Source organism: Oncorhynchus kisutch, linkage group LG24 (genome assembly GCF_002021735.2).
Source record: "Oncorhynchus kisutch isolate 150728-3 linkage group LG24, Okis_V2, whole genome shotgun sequence".
In the NCBI taxonomy this organism is placed as follows: domain Eukaryota; kingdom Metazoa; phylum Chordata; class Actinopteri; order Salmoniformes; family Salmonidae; genus Oncorhynchus; species Oncorhynchus kisutch.
The window spans coordinates 4560991-4575068 of NC_034197.2; positions in this window are offsets into that span (position 1 = coordinate 4560991).

Below are 14078 nucleotides of genomic sequence, written 5' to 3' on the forward strand. Positions count from 1 at the left end.
CTGCATAGGGTCAGAAGGATAGTAGATGGGACCTGGCTGCATAGGGTTAGAAGGATAGGAGATGGGACCTGGCTACATAGGGTCAGAAGGATAGTAGATGGGACCTGGCTACATAGGGTCAGGAGGATAGTAGATGGGACCTGGGTCAGAAGGATAGTACATGGAACCTGGCTACATAGGGTCAGAAGGATAGTAGATGGGGTTGCTACATAGGGTCAGAAGGATAGTAGATGGACTTGCTACATAGGGTCAGAAGGATAGTAGATGGACCTGGGTCAGAAGGATAGTAGATGGGACCTGGCTGCATAGGGTCAGAAGGATAGTAGATGGGACCTGGCTACATAGGGTCAGAATGATAGTAGATGGGACCTGGCTACATAGGGTGAGAAGGATAGTACATGGAACCTGGCTACATAGGGTCAGAAGGATAGTAGATGGGGTTGCTACATAGGGTCAGAAGGATAGTAGATGGACTTGCTACATAGGGTCAGAAGGATAGTAGATGGACCTGGGTCAGAAGGATAGTAGATGGGACCTGGCTGCATAGGGTCAGAAGGATAGTAGATGGGACCTGGCTGCATAGGGTTAGAAGGATAGTAGATGGGACCTGGCTACATAGGGTCAGAAGGATAGTAGATGGGACCTGGCTACATAGGGTCAGGAGGATAGTAGATGGGACCTGGGTCAGAAGGATAGTACATGGAACCTGGCTACATAGGGTCAGAAGGATAGTAGATGGGGTTGCTACATAGGGTCAGAAGGATAGTAGATGGACTTGCTACATAGGGTCAGAAGGATAGTAGATGGACCTGGGTCAGAAGGATAGTAGATGGGACCTGGCTGCATAGGGTCAGAAGGATAGTAGATGGGACCTAGCTACATAGGGTCAGAAGGATAGTAGATGGGACCTGGCTACATAGGGTCAGAAGAATAGTAGATGGGACCTGGCTACATAGGGTCAGAAGGATAGTAGATGGGACCTGGCTACATAGGGTCAGAAGGATAGTAGATGGGACCTGGGTCAGAAGGATAGTAGATGGGACCTGGATACATAGGGTCAGAAGAATAGTAGATGGGACCTGGCTACATAGGGTCAGAAGGATAGTAGATGGGACCTGGCTGCATAGGGTCAGAAGGATAGTAGATGGGACCTGGCTACATAGGGTCAGAAGGATAGTAGATGGACCTGGCTACATAGGGTCAGAAAGATAGTAGATGGAACCTGGCTACATAGGGTCAGAAGGATAGTAGATGGACCTGGCTACATAGGGTCAGAAGGATAGTAGATGGGACCTGGCTACATAGGGTCAGAAGGATAGTAGATGGGACCTGGCTACATAGGGTTAGAAGGATAGTAGATGGGAGCTGGCTGCATAGGGTCAGAAGGATAGTACACCTGCAAACAACAAAATAACACTAAGTTAATGAAAATAAAATGTAACGTAAAACGTAATACTTTTTTAAATGCGTAATTATCAGGTACGTTTCACTTTCACTGTACCTAGAAATGTGCAGAGCAGCAGCACACTCAGACGAGAGTGCTCTGAAACAGTTGTTGCAGTGATGTTCTATTGAAATGGATACTTGCATACTGGAGTCTTTCATTATGTTTTAATACGCGATACATTGCAAAAAAAAGCAGCGTCACACAGGTTATCCTACACAATCTGACCAGCTCAAATAGACAGATCCACGCTATATGGCAGACCAATCCAAACTCATCTCTCGGCATGTACAACCCACTCATTATCTCAGCCAATCATGGGTATTGGGAAGGTTGATTCCTTTTTCTGTGGCTTAACCAACTAGGCTCTAGCGACTACTTGTGGTGGGCTGGGCTCCTGCAGGCTGACCGTCAGTTTCCTCCAACACATTGGTGCGGCTGGCTTCTGGGTTAACAGGGTGGGTGTTAAGAAGCACGGTTTGGCGGGTCATGTTTAGGAGGACGCATTACTCGACCTTCACCTCCCGATCCCGTTGGAGTTGCGGCATTGAGACGAGATCGAAATTGGTGAGCAAAAGGGGGTAAAATAGAACAACAAAAAATAAAATATGAAAATATATTTTTTTTATATACAGATCTCATATTTAATAAAATAACAGTTCAACATTGATGTCACAAATGTATAATTTGTCCAGTTCTTTATTAATTTGTTACTTTTGATGGATATAGCATTCTGCAATAAAAACATGATTTGTCTCTCTGAAATTAAATCAAGTGATACATTTTTTACAAATATATGTCTGTAATTAAACATCCTAATGCCATGATTAGAGAGTAAAAACACACAATCTTTCAACAATTAGATTGTAACTTTAAAAGTAAAGTTGTGGGGCTTGCTAAGCTCTTTAAAGTTTTTTTGTTGTAGTGGAAGAAGTAAAAAAAATTGCTGACCACAACTTCCTAGTCAGTAGCTGTGGTCAGCAGTTGTGTTGTTCAGTAGTTGTGGGATTGTGGTTAGTAGTGATGGTCAGTAGTTGTGGTCCGTAGATGTTTTATTGTGGTGAGTAGTGTTCAGTAGTTTTGGTAAGTAGGTATGTGGTTGTTGTCAGTAGGTTAGGTCAGTAGGTGTGTGGTCAGTAGATGTGGTTGGGGTCAGTAGTTGTTTGGTCAGTAGTTGTGTGGTCAGTGGTTGTGGTCAGTAGTTGTGGTGGTCAGTAGTTATGGGGATTTAGATGTGTGGTCAGAAATTGTGTGGTTGTGGTCAGTAGTTGTGTGGTCCAGGAGTTGTGTGGTCAGTAGGTGTGTTGTTTTTGTCATTAGTTGTGTGGTCAGTAATTGTGTGGTTGTGGTCAGTAGTTGTGTGGTCATAGTCAGTAATTGTTGTCAGTGGTTCTGGTCAGTAGTTATGGTGATTAGATATGTGGTCAGTAGTTGTGTTTGTGGTCACTAGATGTGGTCAGCAGTTATGTGGTTGTGGTCAGTAGTTTTGTTCAGTGGTTGTGGTCAGGAGGTGTGTGTTTATCGTCAGTAGTTTTGTTCAGAGGTTGTGGTTAGGACTGTTGCGGTGACCATATTTCCGCCACACCGGAAGACAGTCAAATTCCATGTGACCGTTTAGTCACGTAATTAGGCTTCTCCAAGCTCTGATGCTGCTGATGGTCATTAGTAGCCTACCAAACTTGCTAACTGTCTGGTACTCAGCACTCTATTGTCCCTCTAATCATGCTGACATCAATGCAAATGTAATCGAAAATCTAATAAAACACTTCATGAGAGCTCATGTTGCACAACATTTCTATTGGCTATGCAATTGAGCGAGGAAACAGAGTGATGGCCTCTATTAAAAACAGGAGGATCCCATCAGCATCCTATAGGCTAGGCCTACTATGTTTATTTCTCAACTTTCCTAATATTAAGCACATTGCTGATCTTTACAACAGGAGTATAGCTGTTGTGGAAATTCTTACACAGGGACACTCAAAGTCAATCTTAAATTAATCATTGTTTATTATCAGCGCACTGGAGAGGTTCAAACAACTCGATGCACCATAGTGAATGTCTGTCAGGAGCTCTAACCGGGCAGTCCCGTTAATTCCCTTTTATACTGCAGACAAGTCATATTTGCATGATGAACGTTTTGCTTCATTCATGTGACCGACCAATAGCTCATGAGGCTTCTTCTCTCTAAGCTGAGACCTTGAAACTGAGATATCTTTCGTTCTCAAAACAAGGTCTGGGCGTACTGCCAAATTGTAGATAGCAATAAGTGAGGATTTGTTCAATCATTCACTTGCATGAACACAGAAATTGGTTATTAGAACAGTACATAAATAGAACACAGAAATTAGTTGTTAGAAAAGAACAAGTATAACATTTCCATCACAGTCTACCTGGCTGGCATGAAAATGATCCACGGGAAAAGCGTCCTCCGTTCGCTATTTAAGTTCATAGATATTCATAGGTATTTTTTCCTCCTGACCCTGTTTCGAGACAGCTGCATGATAATGGTCCATTCTGAATCAAAACCAATTTCACACATGTATTAGATGTATTATTTAGTAAGGCGGTCAAGATCACTTTCTGAGTAAAAATGCAAGCTGAGATCTACCGCACTGATTTTTTATTAACATGACTTAAAAAATGTAAGCCTATGCAACATTAACCAATTAAAAACAGTTCTGTAGCAATGAGGTTTGTGCAGTAAGCTATAGGCCCAATACATTATCACCACATACCGGCTTTGCTTGAATTGACCTGCCAATGCATTGTTGTTTGGGACATTTTTTTAAATTATATTTCAAAATTTGAGGTAGGCTATATGTTCACACTGGTAATACATCAATTGTTGTATTACTTGTGAGGCACAACTGAGTGAGTATACATTTAAATAATGTGCTTTTTATTTTACTGGGCTGATGGTTCCTGCATCTGTCAGCCCCACCGGAAAGAGAGAGAGAGCAGAAGACCGAGGGTCCTTCCCACTGACACTGACCAAAAAGGGGCACCGTCTTCCAAGCTGATGGCGAAACTCAAGTTACACCGCATTATTTCTGCCCCATGCACACATTCATGTTGTTACTCCTATGAACAGAGAAAATGAAATATTCCTTGATTTAAAAAAGACCAAGCCGCTAATAATAACAACAACGTAAGCCGAAACATACTCTTTCCTACTCATTCATTACTGCGTGGAAATAGGAAGAATGTGCATTTTATGGCTCATAAAAGTGTTCTAAACAAAGTTTTGACAGTACTGAGTAAGAATTTAAACATGAACTCAGCTCTTTGCTGTATTCGTTGACAGTTGCTCTCTGGTCGTGGTTTTAAACATTTTGAAATCTCACAGTATCAATTTTGCCGTAGCTTTCTTTTACAGTGCCTTGCGAAAGTATTCGGCCCCCTTGAACTTTGCGACCTTTTGCCACATTTCAGGCTTCAAACATAAAGATATAAAACTGTATTTTTTTGTGAAGAATCAACAACAAGTGGGACACAATCATGAAGTGGAACGACATTTATTGGATATTTCAAACTTTTTTAACAAATCAAAAACTGAAAAATTGGGCGTGCAAAATTATTCAGCCCCTTTACTTTCAGTGCAGCAAACTCTCTCCAGAAGTTCAGTGAGGATCTCTGAATGATCCAATGTTGACCTAAATGACTAATGATGATAAATACAATCCACCTGTGTGTAATCAAGTCTCCGTATAAATGCACCTGCACCTGTGATAGTCTCAGAGGTCCGTTAAAAGCGCAGAGAGCATCATGAAGAACAAGGAACACACCAGGCAGGTCCGAGATACTGTTGTGAAGAAGTTTAAAGCCGGATTTGGATACAAAAATATTTCCCAAGCTTTAAACATCCCAAGGAGCACTGTGCAAGCGATAATATTGAAATGGAAGGAGTATCAGACCACTGCAAATCTACCAAGACCTGGCCGTCCCTCTAAACTTTCAGCTCATACAAGGAGAAGACTGATCAGAGATGCAGCCAAGAGGCCCATGATCACTCTGGATGAACTGCAGAGATCTACAGCTGAGGTGGGAGACTCTGTCCATAGGACAACAATCAGTCGTATATTGCACAAATCTGGCCTTTATGGAAGAGTGGCAAGAAGAAAGCCATTTCATAAAGATATCCATAAAAAGTGTCATTTAAAGTTTGCCACAAGCCACCTGGGAGACACACCAAACATGTGGAAGAAGGTGCTCTGGTCAGATGAAACCAAAATTGAACTTTTTGGCAACAATGCAAAACGTTATGTTTGGCGTAAAAGCAACACAGCTCATCACCCTGAACACCCCATCCCCACTGTCAAACATGGTGGTGGCAGCATCATGGTTTGGGCCTGCTTTTCTTCAGCAGGGACAGGGAAGAAGGTTAAAATTGATGGGAAGATGGATGGAGCCAAATACAGGACCATTCTGGAAGAATGATGATGGAGTCTGCAAAAGACCTGAGACTGGGACGGAGATTTGTCTTCCAACAAGACAATGATCCAAAACATAAAGCAAAATCTACAATGGAATGGTTCAAAAATAAACATATCCAGGTGTTAGAATGGCCAAGTCAAAGTCCAGACCTGAATCCAATCGAGAATCTGTGGAAAGAACTGAAAACTGCTGTTCGCAAATGCTCTCCATCCAACCTCACTGAGCTCAAGCTGTTTTGCAAGGAGGAATGGGAAAAAATGTCAGTCTCTCGATGTGCAAAACTGATAGAGACATACCCCAAGCGACTTACAGCTGTAATCGCAGCAAAAGGTGGCGCTACAAAGTATTAACTTAAGGGGGCTGAATAATTTTGCACGCCCAATTTTTCAGTTTTTGATTTGTTAAAAAAGTTTGAAATATCCAATAAATGTCGTTCCACTTCATGATTGTGTCCCACTTGTTGTTGATTCTTCACAAAAAAATACAGTTTTATATCTTCATGTTTGAAGCCTGAAATGTGGCAAAAGGTCGCAAAGTTCAAGGGGGCCGAATACTTTCGCAAGGCACTGTATGCCTGCTACGTTACTGCAGACTCGGTCATCTGAGCAATCTGATTGGCCAGCGGTGGCATAGTGCACTTGATTTCCTCTCCATATATATCTTCTGGAGTTCAATTAGGGAGATTGTAACTTGTTAATCAACTTCTTCCGTGGTTCTTCCGAGTTAATTGTTACATGATTAATTTAATCGACTAACAATTAAAAATAGTTAGTTGATTCGATTCATAAGTCATCAGATTAATGAAAGTCATGTCACGACAACCCTTTGTAAAGCTGATTAATGTGCTTAATTTTAAGAAGTTATTTGGCCACTTTAGTTGTGATTACAACCCTTATCAATACATACAGGCCTATAGGCTATAAAAGGCATTGTTTCTTGCCTTATGCCAGGTATCATTCACAAGTGATAATATATCATTCACAAGTGATAGGCTAATATTTTCACCCATCAGACTATTGATTTATCTATCAAGACTATTGATTTAATCTTGTCTTTACATACAGTTGAAGTTGGAAGTTTACATACACTTAGGTTGGAGTCATTTAAACTCATTTTCGAACCACTCCACAAATTTCTTGTTAGCTAACTATAGTTTTGTGTTAGGTGGAGCAGCACAGGGGAACCCAAGAGTAGACTCAGACCAGGAAACATGGATGAATGATGGGATGAATGAACCAAGATATTTATTGCAACACAGGGAGAGAGGACTGCAGGCCAGACTAAGCTTGCGTGGGTTGTAGGAAACCAGATGTAGTGGCTGAGGTTGGAGTGAGCTGGGTTGAGACAGAGTAAACAGGTCTGGAGGGAAATCCAAGGGAGTGATGGTGAGCTGAATCCAGAACAGGGTAGCAGGGTGGTGAGATGTGGAACAGGAGACGGGTACCAGAGTCGGTGGCAAAACTGCAGTGAGAGGATAACAGAGTCAGGCAGGGAAACAGGCACAGCAGGGTAACAGGATCTTGAATAATAATAAAAAAGCTAGAAGCATAATTATGATCGGCCAGAGTGGAAGTGGTACGACTGAGTATTTGTAAAGGTCGTGATTATGGAACGGGTTGCAGCTGTTGGGTACTGCAATGACTCCAGCACACCTGTCTCCAACCACACAATCACACACACAGAGAGAGGGAGAGAGAACATGGAAAATGGCTGCAGGTCAATGAGACACCCGGATGTCCACTAGGGGGGTATGGCAGGAGCAGATGTGACAGTTTTGTATTAAAAAAACTGTAGACCTCCACAAGTCTGGTTCATCTTTGGGAACAATTTCCAAACGCCTGAAGGTACCACGTTCATCTGTACAAACAATAGTACACAAGTATAAACACCATGGGACCGCGCAGCCGCCATACCGCTCAGGAAGGAGACGCGTTCTGGTTCCTAGAGATGAACGTACTTTGGTGCGAAAAGTGCAAATCAATCCCAGAACAACAGCAAAGGACCTTGTGGAGATGCTGGAGGAAACAGGTACAAAAGTATCTATATCCACAGTAAAATGAGTCCTATATCGACATAACCCCTCAGCAAGGAAGAAGCCACTGCTCCAAAACCGCCATAAAAATGCCAGTCTACGGTTTGCAACTACACATGGGGACAAAGATCATACTTTTGGAGAAATGTCCCCTGGTCTGAAGAAACAAAAATAGAACTGTTTGGCCATAATGACCATCGTTATGTTTGGAGGAGAAAGGGGAGGCTTGCAAGCCGAAGAACACCATCCCAGCATCGTGGCAGCATCATGTTGTGGGGGTGCTTTGCTGCAAGAGGGACTGGTGCACTTCACAAAATAGATGGTGTCATGAGGAGTGAAAATTATGTGGATATATTGAAGATCTGATCTCAAGACATCAGTCAGGGAGGTAAAGCTTGGTTCCAAATGGGTCTTCCAAATGGACAATGACCCCAAGCATACTTCCAGAGTTGTGGCAAAATGGCTTAAGGACAGCAAAGTCAAGGTATTGGAGTGGCCATCACAAAGCCCTGACCTCAATCCTATAGAAAATTTGTGGGCAGAACTGAAAAAGTGTGTGTGAGCGAGGAGGCCTAGAATCCTGACTTGGTTACACCAGCTCGGTCAGGAAGAATGGGCCAAAATTCACCCAACTTATTGTGGGAAGTTTGTGGAAGGCTACCAAAAATGTTTGACCCAAGTTAAACAATTTAAAGGCAATACTACCAAATACTAATTGAGTGTATGTAAACTTCTGACCCACTGGGAATGTGATAAAAGCTGAAATAAACTGTAACTCAGCTACTCAGAAACAATCCTTGCCTTCAAGCAAGTCTAGATTTGGCCTTGTGTTTTAGGTTATTGTCCTGCTGAAAAGGGAATGAATCTCCAAGTGTCTGGTGGAAAGCAGACTAAACCAGGTTTTCCTCTAGGATTTTGCCTGTGATTAGCTCCATTCCATGTATTCTTTATCCTGGATAAACTACCCAGTCCTTAACGATTACAAGCATACCCAGGATGTGATGCAGCCACCACTATGGAGAATGGGACTCAATAATGTATTGGATTTGCCCCAAACATTACACTTTTTATTCAACACAAAAAGGGAATTACTTTGCCAATTATTTTTGCAGTATTACTTTAGTGCTTTGCTGCAAACAGGATCCATGTTTTTGACAATTTTTATTCTATATAGGCTTCCTTCTTTTCACTCTGTCAGTTAGGTTAGTATTGTGGAGTAACTACAATGTAGTTGATACATACTCAGTTCTCCTATCACAGCCATTAAACTCTGTAACTGTTTTAAAGTCACAATTTGGCCTCATAGTGAAATCCCTGAGTTTCCTTCCCCTCCGGCAACTGAGTTAGGAAGGATGCCTGTATCTTTATAGTGACTGGGTGTATTGATTCATTATCCAAAGTGTAATTAATAACTTCACCATTTTCAAAAGGGATAGTCAATGCCTGCTTTTTATTTATTTTTTACCCATCTACCAATAGGTGCCCTTCTTTGTGAGGCATTGGAAAACCTATCTGGTCTTTGTGACTTAATGAAATTTAAAGAGCGACTGCCCCTAAAAAGCAACTCATCTCTTTGAAAACGGCCTATGTGGCAACGATATGAGTTAGAAACATTTATTCTAGTGTCAAAATTGACTACAAAGTGTAAATAGAATACATTTTCATTAAGTCAGTCTCATCTAAAACCGTGTAAATGAAGGTTGGGTTTGGATTGCAAATATGTCAACAAATCATGCCCCCTTTTGCCAAGCTCCCTGTGTATATCGCTCCTCCACCCACTTCGCTTCCCTTCATTGAACGGTGCTCTGTTGTTTCATTGCCCTCCAAAGCTTACAAACAGACTGAAAAGCCTCCACAGCCAAAGTTGTATCGTTTGCATGCCCTGCTGAAGGTCCCTAGTATGCTGAATAGCTAAATGGTTGGAGTATGTCGGTCCCTAAATCTGCCCCAGTAACGCTAGCTTGTTTTGCCACGACCGAAGGTGGTGAGTAAAACCAGAGACACTGGAATATAATGACCTCTCGTATAACTTAATCGGATTTGCAAGTTTGTAGCTCATGCAAGTTTATTTTGTATTTTCTAGGACAAAACTAAATAAGAGGTGCAGCTATGGTGGTAGCTAACTCATGTCTGAGTCTGACAGCGAACTAGGAGCGAAGAACCTTATAACAGTCATCAACGGTTTGAATCGCGCACCAGCAACTCCTGTGGCGGGCCGGGCGCAGTATGCGCTAACCAAGGTTGCCAGGTGCACGGTGTTTCCTCTGACACATTGGTGCGGCTGGCTTCCGGGTTGGATGCGCGCTGTGTTAAGAAGCAGTGCGGCTTGGTTGGGTTGTGTATCGGAGGAAGCATGACTTTCAACCTTCGTCTCTCCCGAGCCCGTACGGGAGTTGTAGCGACGAGACAAGATAGTAGCAACTAAAAACAATTGGATACCACGAAATTGGGGAGAAAACGGGGTAAAATAATAACAAATAATAAAAACATTGACATCAAATCACAGCCCCAAGCCAACCCATGTTTGGCTTCGGTCATGACCACTAGCATTTCTTGAACCAAAAAACGAGGCCAAATCAGCAGGTGCAGTTCCCCTTAGAATTAGAAGGCGAAGAATTAGAAGACAAGGAAGAAGAAACAACCGACTCTGAAATTTAAGCCGAGTGTCTGTGCTGCACAACAGATAGTAAATTTGGGTCAAGTACAGTAGCGAAAAATGCATGTTACGTGCCTGAAGACCCTGAGCAATCGACGGATAGTAAACTTGAAATTGACACTGACAAAAGTGAGGAGAAAGAACCTGCGTCATCAGGTGAGGGGAAGGCTTCCGAACCTCACCCCAATGATCATGAAAATGCCCGAGATGACTTTGGCCTAGTGGGAGTACGATTAATTGAGAAAGTGGATCCAAATCTTTTGGCCGATCCATTTGTGATATCAGGCTGGGTGAAGAAGGAGATGGATTCTGTCAATTTGGTCAAAGTATTCAGAGGTGGACTTCTGTAGATTTTTTGATGTGTCTGCTCAGAGGGAGAGGGCACTGCGCTTTTCAAAACTGGGGACGAAAGCAGTGTCCTGCTTTGCGTTCTGGAGCAGAGCCCGCTGAAAGGAGTGATAACTGGGGTGGGGTTGGGCATAATGTGTATCAACTGAAGTTTGGGATCCCCGGTGTCTGTGATGCACGCCATTTGGTGCGACGCTGACTCAGTGGCGAGCGCAAGACTGAGGAGACCCAGCTGTCCTGAGTCTTGATGTAGAGTGTTATCCGGATAAAATCATGCTAGGGTATATAAGTTATCCCGTGAGAGCTTTTGTGCTGAACCCACTACAGTGTTTCAGGTGCCAAGTTTATGGTCATGTTGCAGCAGCAGTATGTAGGAGGCAGATTCTGAGGCGAGAAGTGTGCAGGAGGGCTTGGGCCAAAAGAGTGTAGTATCAATGGGAAAAAGTGTTTCAATTGTGGGGGTGGTCATGTTGCTGGGGATCAGACATGTCCTCTGCGAGTGAGACAGATTGAAGAGAGAGAGAAGTGCAGAAAGTGTCATGACAAGGCATTGAAGAAAGTAGAGGATGGTGGGCAAAGGGTAATTGAGCCTGAGAGAATCCCTGTGAGTAGTAGGCCAGTACAGAGTGACCTGATCAGTTTGTACTTTAGTAAGGTTGCCTTCTTGGCGTTTATTGCTATGGTCATTAATTGTACTGCACAAATGGAAAGGAAGTCCACGTTTTTGAGTGTCAGATTTTAGTGCAGAAGAACTACAGGTGGTTTTGAGAGAAGTTGTTCCAGCCTCCCAGGCGAACGGCCTGGTGTAGGATCTGTTGGGGACAAAGTAGTGGGAAGGGATGTGTTGGGGATAGGGGTATGTACACAGTGGTTGGTTTATTAGGTACACCCATCTAGTACCAGGTCAGACCCTTCTGTTGCCTCCAGAACAGCCTGAATCCTTAGGGGGAATGGAAACATTGCTAAATTAGAATCAAGGGACCTAACGTGCCAGGAAAACATTCCCCACACCATTACATCACTAGCCTGCACTGTGGACATCAGGTAGGATGGGGCCATGGACTCATGTTGCTTACGGAAAATCCTGACTCTGCCATCAGCATGACTTAACGGTGTCGTGACTTTACTTTAATTAATCTGATGACTGTTATTTATTTAATCCACAAACTATGTTGAATTGTTACCTGATTAAATTAATCAGGTAACAACTCATTAGGAAGCTCGGGCACCACGGAAGAGGTTGTTTAAAGAGTAACCATCTCCCAAATGAATCTCTATAAGGTATATCTATTACATTGATACAGTCATCTTATTATTCATAACCTCGTATCATATAATTCTGAACAGTTGTAACCTTGGATCTGCAAAAAACCCAGCCTTACTCATGATTCAGTACTACACAAATTGGTTTAATTATTTATTTGCTAGCTAACTAAATGAGAAAAAACAGGATAAGATAGACACTTAATACATGAGAAAACGGTCCCTAGCGGACTGACAAAATATGGCGGCTTGTTACAAAGAAAATGAAGAGGGGTGGGGGAGAGAGAGAAAGAAAAAGGGACACTTATCATTGATACATTTTAGAACTATTTGCACATTAATCATATAATTTGCACACAAACCGCCGCCCGTTTGAAGTAAGAAATCATTAATGTATTTACGTGTGAGTGCCGTTCGCCGTTTATCTCTGTCGGAACCAGCCCTCCTTAGGAAGGTTGTTGGCCTTTCAGTTTCAAGGTTGTATAGCTCTGATTGTATAGCTCTGGTTGTCTGGAAGGGGTCTCCCCTTTCTCGTCTTCTACTGTTGTTCACTCTGGAAGATGGCTAGCCAGCTGTGTCGATGGTTCCAATTGGTGATGAGAGTAGCGTACTACAGTGATTTGAGAATAGTAGTACAGTAGGATGGTCCCACTTAGATTCACTTTTATAGATATTTGACTCAAGACAGCTAATCGGCCGTACCAGTGATTGTCTGGGAGATGCCAACACCTCGTGTTGATATTCAGGATTCCAACCATTTCAAAACTGTAGCTACCTCCTCACGCTTCCTGGTCTAATGTTAATCTCGTTACCAAGCCTTTTATGCACTTTGGCCAAAAAGGACGGTTCCCATCAGCCTGACACGCTCTCTGACCTGACACGCTCTTTTGACAAAGGAACATTCTTATGTGCATTTGAAAATGGAGGGAGAGAGTCTTCTTCTACCTTCATTTACGACAGAGCGTGAGGTGTCAAAACCCCCACACCAGTTCCCTCCTCCCCTCTGCGGGTGAGAGGGGGTCTGATGGAAGTTTATTCATTGCAAACCTGATCTGCCCATTTGGATCACCCAAGGACAGTCATGACAACAGGAACAGGGATCTGTCGGGCCAGGTGATGTTTTTCCACTCGTCAATTGCCCAGTGTTGGTTATTGCGTGCCCACTGGAGACGCTTCTTGTTTTCATCAGATAGGTGAGGAGCCCGGTCTGGTCAGCTGCTGCAATAACCATATGTGACAAGGACCGATTTAGTTATGCGTGCTAAGATGCAGTTCTGCATGCTACTGTTGTACTGCACCGTTATTTGAACCGGTAAAGGAATTGGGCCACCCCATGGCACTACAAACACTGAGGTAAAACAAGCTGCTTGTCGTGAGGTGAGGAAGGGAGAGGAATGGTGATTATCAGAGTGAGTTCAGGTGTGGTGAGTTGGCAGGAGAGGGGGCGTGTCCAGAAGGTAATTATGGAATTGATGAGATGGTCCTTCAGAACACTCTGTATCTTTGCCCCTAACACAGACACACGTGCATACGTATCGGGACGCACGTACATACACACACAGACTTTTTTCTCATCACTACATGTGGATGTAAGTGTATGGCTTCAAACAAACTCCGTTATTACTATATAATGATCACTTTGAGAGTATCACTTAAAAGGGATAGGAATGGATGACATGTATCAGTGTTAACAATGTTCTTTATGTCATTGAACATTTGTTTTATGTTGTTGAAATTGCTGAAGGATCATAGTTGTTGAGCTTTCCAGCTACCATATTATTTATATTACCATAGACTTACACGAAACAGACCAATCTGTGGATGACTCTTATACACTTACAGCTACAGTGTATGAGTCTGTCTAATGTTGGCTTGCTACATCGGGTCTGGGAAAGCTAGCC